At 46.1% G+C, this 16,558-nt stretch overlaps 1 pseudogene; it reads right to left on the reverse strand.

Moving 5' to 3' along the window:
* Window positions 1-910: 910 nt before the first annotated feature.
* LOC100835256 lies at window positions 911-2,161 on the reverse strand (annotated as a pseudogene).
* Window positions 2,162-16,558: the final 14,397 nt, after the last annotated feature.

Below are 16,558 nucleotides of genomic sequence, written 5' to 3' on the forward strand. Positions count from 1 at the left end.
TTTGCAGCCAGCCATGCATGTGTGATGAAGCTCCCCTCCGCTTTGCAGCCAGCCATGCATGTGTGATTAAACTCCTTCTCTGCTTTTTAGCCAGCCATGCATGCATGTGTGTTTGTATTTTTCGGAGTCTGAGATCACAACAAAAATCATTCTCCATAAAGCAAGACCCCATTTATATGCTTCTCATGTGTATTGCTATAAATTTTAAAACGGTGCTATTAACTTGAAATTTAAAAAATGACCGATCCCGACAAATCACACTTGTACAACACAACCAACGCCACGGATAAAGGAAAAGGGCAACAAAAATAATAACAATTAAATTTTAAAAATTGCAGGTAAAACTTTATGTGTGATTCTAAAATTGCAGGTGAAACTTTATGTGCGATTCTAAAAATTGCAGGTAAAAGTTATGCATGATTCTAAAAATTGCAGGTTAAGGTTATGTGCGATTCGAAAAATCGCAGATGAACCTTCATGGGCGATTCTAAAAATTGCAGGTGAAATTTTATTCGTGATTCTACAAAATTGCACGTGAAAATGTAGAGCGATTCGAAATAATTGCAGGTGAAAATATATACATGATTCTAAAAATTGAAGGTGAAATGGGAATGATATTTTAAGAAAAAAGAAAATTTTTAAATGAAAAAGATTTTACATTGTTGACATGCGAATTACCCGTGGACGCTCAATTGTACTACTAAAAAGAAATCTGTCAGAACACAGGAAACAAAAAAAGAAACAAGAAAGGACAGAAAATGGCGGTCCAAACACTCAAACTTGTGACCTAGAGACCATTCTAGACACAAACCACCAAACCAACCAGGTGACATTGCATAAATGCAGTTGTCGCGTTATTTAAAATTGTCAGCCTCCTCATTAACTACAGTACGAATCATGATCCAACGGCCTAGACCATCGACCGAGAAATACCATTTCTCAGGCTGAGTAGTAGCAAATCCGTTAATCTTACGTATGTTGCAGCAGCCATTCGCCTCCGTGACTCAGTTGACTCGGAGCACGTGATGTGCCCAGTGCTCCAGATGGCACGATGGCAGCACGTGACAATGTGGTGGACAAGGCAGAGTGTGGCCTCGGTACAGGGCCATTGATCAAGTCCCCATCACACAACCGCGACCAGGTACCTCTGCCCAGATTATACTGCAGCTGTCGCTCACGAGCAGATATCCCGATTATGGCGATGGAGTTTCCGTGGAGGACCGGTATGTTCTTGGATTTAACTGTCATGTTCCGCCTGCCGATGAACAGGATATGGTAGCCGATGCTTGACAGTGGCGCCGCGGGCCTGAGGACTCCTGGGTGCAATCATTCTTGGCATAGCCGACCACAAGAAACTCAGAATTGCACTCCACCAGGTAAGGCTTAGTCATCTGCTCAGCTGGACATGTAGCCAGTAGCCACTGCGTGCGCCAGTGCTGATGACCATAGGACGGAGCTGGAGCCTTCCGGTGGATCGACGCGCATGATGCGCGACGGCTTGCATTTGTTCCACCCCTTGACCAGGTATAGAGGCTGCCAAGGAACGGCACCGCTGTCCACATTCCAGGTATCGTCCAGCTCGTCGCAGTCCACTGCAGGTCACCTGTGGAGAGTGGAGACGTACGCCATGCGCTGGAGGCGAATGAACGCGAGCATGATGGTGACAGTGGCACCCGCACGGACGGAGACGGCTGCCGAGACATCCTTGAAGCGGTCGAACATCAGTAGCAACCTCGCATCGAGACCGGCAACGCCAACGGCACCGTCTAGCTGTGTGATGAGGGAGGCCGTCGGGGCAGTCGAGCACGTCGTGCTCCTGGTCCTGGAAGCACGGGAGGCGGACGCGGACGAAGGCGGCGGTGTCGAGGTTGAAGAAGCGGACGTAGCCTCCCAGCGCAGGGTGTCCAGGGTGCAGCCCGCCGCCCTCCGGGAGTATCATCCATCGGCGAGGGTGGAAGAGCGGGTTGACCAAGCCTTGGCCGCGCGGGCAGGCGGTGGCGGCGCGCCACGGCAAGCACACGGCGCGGAACCGGACATAGTCCAGCAGGTCGCCAGCGAGCACCCGCCTCGCGATCAGCTGAATCATATCCTCCTGCATCAACGCCCAGGACGGCGCGGGGCCTCGGCCACGGTGGCCGGTGGCTGCTCTTGATTCCGCCATCGCCATTTCCCCTTCCCAAACCGAAGCGAAAGGCTAACATCCATCAATAAGGGCTAACAAATCGGTGTTTAATTCCTAGATCGAAGCAATTTACTCACCTGGCTCGTGGTTGTGCCGCTCGCCGCCGTTGGTGGCCTCCGGCGCGCCAGTGCTCGTGAGGATTACGCTGTTTTGGACTTCTGGGCTCGGGTGAGACGTGGATGAAATGGAGTAGGGTGGGCTTGGGCCGCTTGGCCCGGCCGGCAACCATGTAGTGGAACCGTGGAAGTGGAACCCAGAGCCTACGTGGAATGAGATCCTAACGCGCTGGCTGTGCTGAATTTCGACAAAATTGACCCAAAATCCAAAGAAATTTGAAATATGAACTCCTGGCGAAACTATTTCACATGTCTGACCCTTCCGTGTAGCGTTCGCATAATGGGCGTTAGCCTTACACTACAACGCCTTGTGACCGGGCGTTGAACCGGTGCCAACGTGGCGTGCCTGTCCAGCGTGGCGATGCCGGGGACCCACGGCAAGCCACTATAGCGCCTCGTTCACGGGCACTATACAAGTGCTTTAGCGCCTTGTCATCGGGCGCTATACCCCCTACCCTAAAGCGGCCAAACCGCTCGGGCCAGAGGCTTAGCACGCACAGAAGGGTTCGGCCCTTTTCCTCTCCCGTAAGAACACAGGGGCGGCGGCGGTTGCTCCCCTGCAAATCTCTCCCCCGATTTGTCGATTTCTCCGTGGATTCCGTTCGCATTTGCTCCCCCGCAGGTATTCTCCTCCGATCCCCTCAATTTGGTCCGCATTTTTCCGCTGATTTGCTGTACATCTGGGATATCTTATGGGATTTGTGACAAACCCTAGTTTATGTACTTGGCCCAAGAATGTTTGGTCCGAATTATGTGATGGTATTTAGGGTGTCTAGTATTTGGATATGTAGCACTTTCTTGTTGGATATTAGTTAATCTCAGGGACGTTGATGGATGTTTTCCATTCTAATTATATTCTAGATGGCAAGAATTGTTCATGTTCATCACGTGGACAAAGGGGCATTTTTGGGAGGTAATGTAAAGGCGGACACGGAGGAGCGAGACTTGGTGTTCGATTTTAGTCCAACCTATGCCGAGCTATTGGAGGAAGTGAGGCCTGAGTTGAAATAGATGGACACAAGCGACGTGGTAGAGTTGGAGGGAAGACACAATGTTGGGTATGGAGTGCACCTCCGTTGGAAGACAATGCGCATATCTTCCGAGGCTACGTTGGGAGGCATACAAAGAGACGGTGGGCCAATCACAAGACAAAGCTCTAGAGATATTTTCTACAAGAAAGGCTGTTCCAGATTTTCACATTGACTTGAACCGTCGTGCGGCTTCCCCTTCTTGCGCAAGAAGTCCTGTCCGAACTGAGCCAAATGTTGAGGCCGATGTTGGCAAGACTACAATGAGCCGGCCTGAACCTGAAGAGACCCAACATGAAGAGGCGCAACCATCGAGCTTGATGACAGACGAACAACCTGAACCGTGGCTAGAGGAGGATGATGATTTGTATCGGATTCGGATGAAGATGGTCCGGAGGAAGAAGTTGATGAGGATGGGTTGACAGCAAAAGAAGCTAATGCTTTCAAGGTTGTAACTGGCCAGGATCTAAGTATACCATTGTTCCGTGATGTTAGCCTGGCGAATCAGGCCATGGTTGACGGTGGCGAAGGGTTCGTGCTTGGACCTAGGCCAAGTTTCCATTGGGATGTGACACAAAGACGGTATGGCATTAATGCTGGATTGAGGTTCCGAACATTGCTGAAATTTAAGATGTGGATAAAGGAGTTCTCAGTCAAGCACCATCGACCGTACAAGGTTGTCCACTCTAACAACAAGATTCGATACACGGTTAAGTGTACCGAAGATCGTTGTCCATGGATTGTCCGTGCAAGTCCACGTAAACTAGGGTCCGTGGTACATCGTGAGTTGTTGTGCAACTCACTTGTGCCATGGCAAGAACATAGATGACCCTGCGGTCAAGAACAATCATAGACAGCTGACCTCGGAATTCATCGCTTATAGGCTTTCTAATTCCATCAAGTCACTTCCAATAATGCCCATTAAGTCGGTCATGGAGCTTCCAATAATGCCCATTACCGGGTGACGTATGGGAAGGCATGGAAGGTGAAGCAAGCCGCATTCAAGATGTTGTATGGTGACCGGGAGAAAGCCTACAACCGTCTCCCAAGGTTGTTGGGTGCTATGGCGCATACATACCTGGGCATGGTTCATGTGGTCGAGCCTTTTGGCCAACGAACAAGGACTTACAAAGGTGCAACCGTGCGGATTTTTGAAGTGATCCCCCTTCACCAAGGGTTCGATCTCTGTGCTTACTGTGCTAGTCCCTGGATCGACTCACTAGCACACACAGTTTCATGATGAAGTATACAGAAACAAAGGTCAAAAGTACTTTATTACAACGCATCATCCAGAATTTAAATAGTACTTACAACCTCGCATGACCTCTGGGGCCAGCATAAAAACAATACTGTTTTAACATCATAAAACAATGTTTGAAAATACTGCAGTGGAAAAGGGTAGAACATAAGGGCCATACTACTCCAAGGTGAGAGCATGCTGGAATGTAAGCACATGACCCATGACAAAACGACGAACCTCACTCATCGTCGGATCCACCTGCATTGTTAATTGCAGCCACTACGTGGTCAATACATTTGAATGTATTGGCAAGCTCACTAGAGTTATAAAGGACCTACCAAGTACATGCATAGTTTGGCTAAGTGGGTTTTGGCTATTTTGCATAAAAGCATCATTATTCAAATCCTATCATTTTTAGACAAATAGTTTTGAATTCTATTGGACACGGGGTAGAAACACTCATGCTCCTATTAACCTAGGCACATTGAGTAGAAACATCAATGCTCCTACCCAGTTCAATCCATTCGTTTTATTAGGAAATTGGAATTAGTGAGACCTTCCTTACAGCTCCAATATCTAGTTGCTCATAATTGTCCGTAACCGGAGACACGGCTAAGTACTTAGTTTGACACTCTCGAGAGGTGGTACACTTTACCCACAAGAAATCGACGTGTTAATCCCTTGCTGTCCTCCAGATGGAGTAGCAACGGCATCGATTACAGGAATTCTCAGAACATATTCCCCCAAACCACCTGAGGGACGCGTTCCAACCTACACTGCTACATACCGATGTCACCTCGGATCGAGGTTCATATTTCTTACATCCATCCTGGCAGAGCCCATAATACCATGTGGTTGTACTGAAAGCTACTAAACATGAAACTAGTCCAGTCTCTGGTTATTCCGGGTGGCATCCCACATTGTGACGCAGGCGCTCCCCGAATCGCACGGGGAGACGACCATGGACGCTCCCGAATCGCACGGAGAGACGACTCAGTGGGCCCCATAGAAATGGACCTAACGTCACGACATCCGAAAACTCAAAGCAGCCCACCCAGGACGATTCATTGAATTACTTGTTTTGCCATAAACTAGGAAAATCATATTGTAATTCAATAGTATCACATTGTAATAATACCACCCTCGTATATTATCATAGCATAGCATTTTACTACTACGATGGCAATTGGTGGTAAGGTCATGACAAAGGGTATCCTATACTACTAGGACAGATCATAGCTAGCATAAATACAGTAATAATCCTGACAATGCAACTAATAAAATCTATTGCATAATAAAATAATGGGTGAATGATCAAAGTGAACTTGCCTTGATAATAGTTGGAGTTCAAACACTCGTCACAATCGCAAGGTTCGCTCTCCGAGAAAACTATACAATCAACAAACATACACATACATAAACACACCATACAAGCAAAAGAATATGTATGTCATGATGCAATGCAAAACATGTGACATGAGTTTGATTTATTTTATTTGGGTGATCTACTGATCCAAGGCATTGATAATTAAGCACATGCAATTAGGGTTTTTAAATAAATTGCAATGACTAGGGTTTAAACCCTAAAATGAGGTTTTATTGGCATCAGCCAAATATATTAATTCAAAATATTTATTTCTCTATCCCATTGGACAGAGGACAATAAAACAAAATTTTGGGCACTGGTTTCATTCAAAAAGGATTTCTAGATAATTAGTTATGATTTAAATGGCATAAAACTCTAATCTGGAATTTGAATGTGATTCAAATATTCAAATTTGAATTTGGAAAGTGCCAAAATATTCTACACTTCCTAAGGTTTCCAAAAAGGTGTGGATCACTAAATTTGGCCAAACAGATTTAAAGTTGTGATCATTTGAAATAACAGGGGCCTATCTGCAAAAAGACCATTTAATTATTTCGGGGAATTAAAAATTAGATTTTCATTTTATAAAATAGGTGCCACGCGGCGGCTCCTGATTGGTGCGTACCGGTTCGTTTAAGTGAAATAAAAGGGATCTAATCTACACCGTTGGAGATGGATGGACGGACGAGATCGATCGGGGGAAGCTCACCGGCGAGGTTAGGGTTCCGGCGACGGAATCCGGCGGCGGCGCGGCTCGGGCGTGGAGGCGGGCGGCGTTCGGGTGGACCTCGGGCATCGGGGAGGACACGGGGAGGCGCGGCGCGGCACGACGGAGACGGGGGGGTGGTCAGCGGCGCTTGGGGACGGCGCGGTCGGTGCCTAGGACGAAGACGGGCGGGCGGCGGACTCCGGCGGCGGTTGGCGGGGTGCTGCAGCGCGCAAAACGAAGGGGGAAGCACGTCAAAATATGCGCGCGGTCCCGGGCAACCCGAAAATTAAACCATGGCCGAGGTTGCCTCACCTGGTTGCCGGCGACGAGCGAAGACGCGGCGGCGGCAGTGGAGTGCGGCGGCGTGGTCGCGCGATTAGTTGGGGAAGTAAGGGGGAAAGAGAGAGGCGGTCTCGGGGATTATAAAGACGTGCTCGGGGCTGCAAAAGGAAGGACGGGCGAGGAGATTGCGGCGGCGAGCGCGCGGGGACAGCGGCCAAAAATCGCGGCGGCGGCGCGAGGCTTTCCTTCCGGGGAAGAAGCCCCTGACAGGTGGGCCCCACCTGTCAGCGGGTGCGGGCGCGCGCACGGGGCGGCCGGGCTGGCTGGGCCGGCTCGCGTGCGGTCGGACTGGGCCGGTTCGGCCCAAAGTGGCCGGGCCGGTCCGGTTTACCCCTTTTTTTTCTTTTAGGCCTTTCTTTTTCTGTTTTTCTCATTTTTTTGATATCTTTTGAGTTTGAACTCCAAATTGGTCCAAATAAATTCCAGAAAATTTGTAAAATCATGTTCTACCAAGATACAACTTTTGGGGGTAGTTTCCCCATAGAATAAATTATATAAAAATACATTTGCTCTAGAAATGCCTCTAGGGCTATATATCTATTTAAATAAAATACTTTTCCAACTCCAAATAATTATCCAAAAATTCTGGGATAGCTTCTATATGCAGTAAACCCCTTTTATAGATAAAACCTATTGGTTTGAAAATTCCAAAGCTCAAATGGGTGTAAACCAAATCTTTTAAAGACTTTTGAGATTCAAATTTGAATTCAAACATGCAATTGTGGCATGATGCTTATGGATGCAATGCTCATGTTAAAGTTTGAAATTTTGGGATGTTACAATTTTTGGCCGTGCTTTCTGGGCTTTTGAACAATGCATATAGGCTTTCCAGCACTGCAGGCCGGTGATATCCGTCGATGGCACCTTATTGACCGGCCAATTCAAGGGCACAATGTTGGTTGCAATAAGTTGTGATGCGAACCGCCGGTTGTTGCCTTTGGCTTTTGCATTGGTTTCAGCAGAGAACAACGATAATTGGGCATGGTTCATGGGTCTGCTTAGATTGAAAGTTATACCGCTGCAAAGGGAAGTATGTGTCATATCAGATCGCCATCAAGGAATTTTGAACGCGGTAGAGGTTGACATTCCTAGCAATGCTTGATTGCACCATCGATGGTGGATGCGGCATTTTTGTTCGAACTTCTTTAGAGCACGTAGGAACAAGGAACTGACAGACCTTCTTCAAGAATCTTGCAAGGCTTACTCCGATCGGCGTTTCACAAACTTGATAAACACATTGCTCGCTTCACGGGACCTCAGCGCAGGGGGGCATGAATTCTTGATTAGGCACCTCGGTGATAGGTCGAAGTGGGCACGCGCTTTTGATGAAGAGGGACGCAGGTACGGTCAAATGACAAGTAACATGGCGGAATGCTTCAATAATGTGCTGAAGGGGGTCCGTGCATTGCCTGTTACGGCAATTGCTCAATACACTTTCGATAAGCTGAATGAGTACTTTCTGAAATATTCAGACGAAACCGCCAAGCAGATTCTAGGTACGTGGAAGAAGCGTAATAGGCCTTACGAATACACACCTAAGGTTGATCATTGGTTGTCATATCAGTCACGGAAGACGCACACTTTAAAGCTTGTATGCTTTGACAACGATCAAATGATTTACCAAGTAAACGAGCCTGGAGGCAGCACAAGCGATGGTGTGCAACATGGAGGCAGGTGTTTCGAGGTCTCGTTAACGAAATCTGAGTGCTCGTGCATGAGACCATCGTTGCTGCATCTCGTGTGCTCACATTTGCGGGCGGCGGCACGACTTAGAAATGTGAATGTTAACAATCCGCTGACCGTGAGGGAGTCCGAGTACTCTATCGAGACAATGAAGAAGACATGGGATCCTAGATTTCACCCGTACTTTGACCAATCGCGGTGGCCTGAGTATCACGGAATTCAGATGTGGCCCTGATGAGGGCATCCCTAGTCCTTTCTCATCTTTGCCTAATGATGATCTTGCTGTTCAAGATAAACCCAATGATCTACGCTTTGGACCAATTACACGAGCACGTGCCAAGTTATTAGAACAACAGGTGAACTCACTCCTAGCTGCACCTAATGTTTATATTGATGAGAATTTTATACTGCCTAAGTCTTTATATCTTTGTGTAATCAGGTTTGAGGCTGAGGCAACCATGGAGCGTGGAGGAGAGGAGACCGCGTGCGAGGATCATCAAGTGCTGTTATCCAACAGCAAGATATGCGCGAGGGAGGAAAGGGAGGCAGGCGCACCACAAATGAAGATGGAGGATACAAAATGCTAGAAGAGCAACTTGCGTGCAAGGGGCAGCCAACGACAAGAATGGTCTGTCCGCCACAAGTTGAGTACGAGTATGAGGCGCACCAGGACAGCCTACGACGAGCCCGACATGTCTAAGGGGCGCCCAGACTTGCGAGTCCTTGTTTATGCCAAGTCCTATTCGGATTGGTTGTATGAGTTTGAGTCGAACCTAGTTTGAGTCTGAGTCTGAGTCCGTTTGTGTGTTTGGGCTGCCCCTCGCATATATATACAAGGGGTACGCCTAGTGTTTGGTTAGACCACGTTTTAGCTTTTTCAGAACCTTTTGTTGAATTGCTCCAAGCATTCATCTGAAAGTATATAATTCCTCTTTGTTTCGATCAGGAATTTTACCTACACCATATTTGTTTCGATAGGGTGTTTTATCTACTGAAAGTTCGAGCGTAATCTGTCGTTCCGCTGGGAATTGGAAGATTGCGAAACCGCTTGTGGTCGGCGGACTACTGCGCAAGTGTGTGGTGTTGCGAATTTCCATTGGGTTGCAAGTTCGTCATGCGGCGACGGGTGAACAGCCGGAAGATTTGTAGAATCATACAAGTTATCCACGTTGCTCTCTGAGAAGATCGGGCCACCCCTTATCAGCTTGGTATTAGATTTCCAGTGTTTCCTCGATGAGCATAATTTTACCCGTAGTTAGCTTTGTTTTTCGTCCTATCCAGAAAAAACCATACAAAAAAAATTTAGGTTAGATTTTGCCATAGCCTTAGTTGCACCGTTTTTACTTGTGTTTAGTTGCTGGTCGTCTTCCTTCACGTAACTTTTTCTTCCGTTTAGTAGATCGTCTAGGTCCTTGTTTCCGAGTCCTTTAGCAATCGACGAGATTAGTTTTTCTCCTTGTTCTAGTCGGAGTCGCCGAGATTAGTTTTGGTTCGAGTCCTACTCCAAGTCAGGTTTGTTGTCTCCGTATACAAGCCGATATCGGTTTTTCTTTGTCCAACCGAGTTCTATCCGAGTTCAGCTTGGGGTCGGTTTTCCTTTGCCGATCTGAGTTGCTGGTAGATTTTGGTTTCCGAGTGATAGCCTTTTTCCTTCTTTGCGTAAGCCTACCTATTTGAGTCCTAGTATATTTTTTTGCTCACGGGCTGCTCTTGCAGAGTTGTTTTCCATACGAATAGATCCAATTGATCTGTAAGTAATTTGAGTTCCCGGAAAGCTTCGGCCGCAAGGAAAGAGTAGGGGAGAGCAAAAAAAAAGAGTCTGGAACTCTCTCCGAAATTTTTTTGAGCCTATACTGTTTTTACACTTTCGGGATCATTTTTAGCTATCCGCCGTTGTAGCGGAAAATTTGTGATCCAAAATTCGCTATTTCCAATTGTCGTTTGAGCAATCTTGTGCCCGTTTCCTTTTTTGAGCTTTTGCTAGTGTCTCTCCTTGTGCATTGCAACACGAGCTTACCTCCGACGTATCTCATAGTTTCAGCTCTTCCATATAGTTGCATTTGCCCCAATTATCTCCACCGTGTGTGTTTCCCGTGTGAGTCGAGTCATACGATTAGCACTAGGCCTTGTAAATTTGGTGTTGTTAGGTATCCCAACCAAGCTCCACCTTATACACCTAGTTGTCATGTGATAGTTTTGACCCATAAAATTCGCTTGATCACACACACGTGCGTGTCAGCCACCGCAGCGGTAAGTAGCTTTTTCAATTCACTTCGGAATGGTAAGATACCTTGTTATTTTCAGTTTTGAGTGAGTTGAGAGTTTCCACCTATATATATATACACTTGATTGTTGTTGTTTTTGTTTCTACCATGTCTACAGACGCTGATTAGTACGATGTGGAGAAGAAGCACGATCCTACAACCCCGGTGCAGTTGTATCAATATGAGGCGCTTCGCAGGCACTTTGAGCGTCAACTCGGCCTCCAAATTGATCCCCTCACAGAGCAAGTGCAGAACATGGAGCTGAAAGTGGACAATACCGAGAAGACCGTGAATGACACACATCAATCTATCACCGCGTTGCAGCAGTCGGTTGACGCGCTACAGCAGTCCATTGGTGCTATTCAAACCACTTTTGAAGGGTTGCAAGGTGATGGCGCAAGTGTCCATGGTCGTGAGGAGGTAGATCGTGAGGATGATGGCGCTCGACATGAACGGTTTCAGCAAGACAATCGTGATCGTCGAGTACACCATGACATTTCCAATGGTCGCGGGATGGGTGGTCGTGGTCCGCATGGTCGTGGATTTGCTCATCGTGCTGGTGACGGTGATTTCAAGCAGCCACACCATCGTGATGATGATGGCTTGGGCAGGCCCAAGTTTACAATTCCAAAGTTTGAAGGCTCCACTGATGTTGAAGAGTATCTCAATTGGGAGTTGAAGGTTGAGAAATTATGGCGCATGCATGAGTACACCGAAGATAGAAAGATCAAGTTGGCGTCCTCTGAATTTGATGGTTATGCTTTGCTATGGTGGGAGAACGTTGTGCAAACACGAGAAGAGGAAGGATTGCCCACTATTGTTAGTTGGTTGTCCATGAAGCGCGAGATGCGTGAGCGTTTTATTCCACGCAACTACATCCGTTCTGTTTATGATAAGTTGCAGAATTTGAAGCAAGGTACCAAGTCCGTGGATGACTATCATCAGGAGATGGAGCTTATTATGCAACGTGCCGTTGTGCGTGAAGATGATGAACAAACCATGTAGCGTTTCCTTTCTGGTCTGAACTTCAATGCCAAGCGCATTGTCCGGCATTACCAATACCATGATATCACGGAGTTGCTACATCAAGCACGTGAAGCGGAGGCTCAGTTGATGGAGGATGCGAAGTTTGCTGCACGTACTACCGCTGCCAAGGGTCGTTTTACACCACGGACAGCGAGCAGCGCGTCTACTCCTAGTACGGCATCCGGGTCACGTGGCACTTTCAATACCAAGCCCGAGGCTGCTGTTTCTAATGCCAAGAAGCCGGTGCAGCCTGCTGCTAGTTCTGCATCGTCCTCTAATTCTACCGCTCGTAACAGGGATATCATTTGCCACACCTGCGGCGGACGAGGCCATATCCAGCGAGATTGCCCCAATAAGAGGATTATGCTTGTGAATGAAGAAACCGGTGAATATGAGTCCGGGTCATGAGGTTGATCCCGAATCTGTTCTTGAGGAAGATGAGGAGGACCCCTATGGTACTGTTTATGCTGATGCTACACATCTTCCAACCATAGTTTGTACGCCGAAAGTTTTGAGTGTGGTACCTAGCTCGGCCGAGGAGCAGCGCTGCAATTTGTTTCAAACTAAGGCCGTTGTGGGACACGACAAGGCGTGCAAGGTGATTATCGATGGAGGAAGTTGTCACAATCTAGATAGTAAAGAACTTTGCACGAACTGAAGTTGAAGTATTTACCGCACCCCAATCCATACTATATTCAGTGGCTTAGTGATCACGGCGAGATGAAGATTAGCCACATGGTGCGTGTTGAGTTTCAGATTGGACCATATAAGGACACCGTCGAGTGCGATGTGGTTCCAATGACCGTGTGTCATTTGCTGTTGGGACGCCCGTGGCAATCCGATAGAGATGTTCGTCACAATGGGAGAGCTAACACTTATAGTCTCCATTAGTATGGCAAGGAGATGATATTGCGTCCGATGACACCACAACAGATTGTTAATGAATCACGGCAGAAAGTTGAAGTAAATCGTGAGAATGAGCGTGAGAGATTAGATAGGCGAGCGACTCCACTTTCGGTGAGTGAGTGCCACAAGCCAAATTTGAGTGGTAAATAGAACGGTGAGGGAGAGAATTCCTTAGTAATGCTAGCCACCAAATCAGATTTGAGAGAGTTTAGTGAGGATCCTAATTTGGAGCCTTTTGTGCTTATGTGCAAAGGTGTCCTTCTTTCTACTAACGAGATAACCCCGCTGCCTATTAGTGTTTCTCATGTTTTGCAGGAATTTGGCGATGTGTTTCCGGATGAACTCCCCGCTGGTTTGCCACGATTGAGAGGGATTGAGCATCAAATTGACTTGATTCCAGGAGCGTCGCTGCCCAATCGTCCACCATACCGTACGAACCCCGACGAGACGAAGGAAATTAAAAAACAAGTACAAGCGCTTCTTGACAAAGGTTATATTCGTGTAAGCTTAAGTCCTTGTGCTGTTCTTGTTATTTTAGTGCCTAAGAAAGATGGTACTTGGCACATGTGTGTAGATTGTAGAGCGATTAATAACATCACTATTCGATATCGTCATCCTATTCCGCGTTTAGAAGATATGTTAGACGAGTTGAGTGGTGCTGCTACATTCTCTAAAACTGATTTGCGTAGTGGATACCATCAAATTAAGATGAAAGAAGGGGATGAGTGAAAGACAACCTTTAAAACTAAATTCGGTTTATATGAGTGGTTAGTCATGCCTTTTGGGTTAACTAATGCACCCAGTACTTTCATGCGTTTGATGAATCATGTTTTAAGGCATTTCATAGGCAAATTTGTGGTTGTGTATTTTGATGATATACTTATTTACAGCTGCACCGAATCTGAACATGTTGATCATATTAGACAAGTCTTGCAAGTATTGCGTGATGCTAAATTATTTGTAACATGGAAAAGTGCACATTTTGCAAAGATAGAGTCATTTTCTTGGGGTATGTTGTTTGTGCCCATGGGGTTGAGGTTGATGAATCTAAAATTGAAGCAATTATAAATTGGCCTACTCTTGTCAATGTTAGTCAAGTTAGAAGTTTTCATGGTCTTGCTGGTTTTTATAGACATTTTGTGAAAGATTTCAGCATCATTGCTGCTCCATTGAATGAACTAACTAAAAAGAGTGTTGATTTTGTTTGGGGACCATCCCAAGATAATGCTTTTGATGAATTAAAGAATCATTTAACTGTTGCACCTTTGCTTGTTTTACCTAATTTCGCTAAACAATTTGAGATTGAGTGTGATGCTAGTGGAATAGGTATTGGTGGTGTTTTGATGCAAGAGGGTCGTCCGATTGCATATTTTAGTGAGAAATTGAATGGTGCACAATTGAACTATCCTGTTTATGACAAAGAATTATATGCTCTTGTTCGTGTTCTTGAGGTTTGGCAACATTATTTATGGCCTAAAGAGTTCATTATACATTCTGATCATGAGGCTTTAAATTATTTGAAAGGCCAAGCTAAATTGATCCGACGACATGTTAAGTGGGTGGAATTTATTGAATCTTTTCCTTACATTATTAAGCATAAAAAGGGTAAAGAAAACGTGGTTACTGATGCTCTTTCTAGGAAAGTTGTGCTTTTAAATCAATTGGATTTTAAAGTTCCTGGATTAGAGAGTTTACGTGATTTATATACTTCTGATCGTGACTTTGCTGCACCTTATAATCTTTGTAAGGATGGGAAAGGATGGAATAAGTTTCACATACATGATGGGTTTTTGTTCCGAGCTAACAAACTTTGTATACCCGAGTCGTCCATGCGTTTGTTATTGCTGCAGGAATCACATGCCGGCGGCTTGATGGGTCAATTTGGACGTGAAAAGACTTTGCTTATGCTTAATGAGAATTTTTATTGGCCAAAGATGAGGCGTGATGTGGACAGGTTTGTCAAAAGGTGTATTTCTTGTCATAAGGCCAAGTCCAAGATGAAGCCTCACGGTTTGTATACCCCTCTTCCTGCCCCTAGTGTTCCATGGGAAGATATTGGCATGGATTTTGTGTTGCGATTGCCTAGGACTAGGAGAGGACATGATTCTATATTTGTGGTAGTGGATCGTTTTTCTAAGATGACGCATTTTATTTCCTGCCACAAGAGCGACGATGCGTCGCATATTGCTAATCTGTTTTTCAGGGACATCGTGAGATTGCATGGAGTACCAAGGACGATTGTTTCTGATTGTGACGTGAACTTCATGAGCTACTTTTGGAAGACGCTTTGGGGGAAGCTAGGAACGAAGTTGCTATTCAGCACTATTTGTCATCCCCAAACCGATGGCCAAACGGAGGTGGTTAATCGCACAGTTTCAACGTTGCTGCGATCAATGATCAAGAACCTGCGTGCTTGGGAGGAGTGTTTGCCACATGTAGAATTTGCATATAACAGGGCGGTACATTCAACAATGCAGCTTTGTCCGTTTGAGGTGGTATATGGTTTCAAACCTATTACGCCACTTGATTTGCTGCCATTTCCAAGTCAAGAGCGTGTGAATATGGAGGCGTCCAAGCGTGTTGATTTTGTTCGGAAGATACATGAGAAGACTAAAGAAGCAATAGAGAAGAAGGGCAAGTACAATGCTGCACGTGTCAATACAAAGCGAAAAGAAGTGCTCTTTCAGCCCGGCGATCTGGTATTTGTTCATTTTCGCAAGGATAGATTTCCTGAACAACGTATGTCGAAGTTGCTACCACGAGGAGATGGACCATACAAGGTGCTTGCACAGATCAATGATAGTGCTCACAAGATAGATCTTCCAACCGATAAGTTTGGCGTGAGTAATTCGTTCAACGTTGCTGATTTGACGCCATATGATGGAGAAGACCTTGGAGCGTCGAGGTCGACGCCTTTTGAAGAATGGGAGGATGATGAGGGCATCCCTAGTCCTTTGTCATCTTTGCCTAATGATTATCTTGCTTTTCAAGATAAACCCAATGATCTACGCATTGGACCAATTACACGAGCACGTGCCAAGTTATTAGAACAACAGGTGAACTCACTCCTAGCTACACCTAATGTTTATATTGATGAGAATTTTATATTGCCTAAATCTTTGTATCTTTGTGTAATCAGGTTTGAGAGTGAGGCAACCATGAAGCGTGGAGGAGAGGAGGCCACGTGCGAGGGTCATCAAGTGTTGTTATCCAACATCAAGATATGCGCGAGGGAGGAGAGGGAGGCAGGCGCACCACAAATGAAGATGGAGGATACAAAACGCTAGAAGAGCAACTTGGGTGCAAGGGGCAACCAACGACGAGAATGATCTGTCCGCCACAAGTTGAGCACGAGTATGAGGCGCACCAGGACAGCCTACGACGAGCCCGACACGTCTAAGGGGCGCCCGGACCTGCGAGTCCTTGTTTATACCAAGTCCTATTCGGATTGGTTGTATGAGTTTGAGTTGAACCTAGTTTGAGTCTGAGTCTGAGTCCGTTTGTGTGTTTGGGCTGCCCCTCGCATATATATACAAGGGGTACGCCTAGTGTTAGGTTAGACCCCGTTTTAGCTTATTCAGAACCTTTTGTTGAATTGCTCCAAGCATTCATCTGAAAGTATATAATTCCTCTTTGTTTCGATCAGGAATTTTACCTACACCATATTCGTTTCGATAGGGTGTTTTATCTACTGAA

The sequence above is a fragment of the Brachypodium distachyon genome, chromosome 4 (genome assembly GCF_000005505.3).
Source record: "Brachypodium distachyon strain Bd21 chromosome 4, Brachypodium_distachyon_v3.0, whole genome shotgun sequence".
Classification (NCBI taxonomy): Eukaryota; Viridiplantae; Streptophyta; class Magnoliopsida; order Poales; family Poaceae; genus Brachypodium; species Brachypodium distachyon.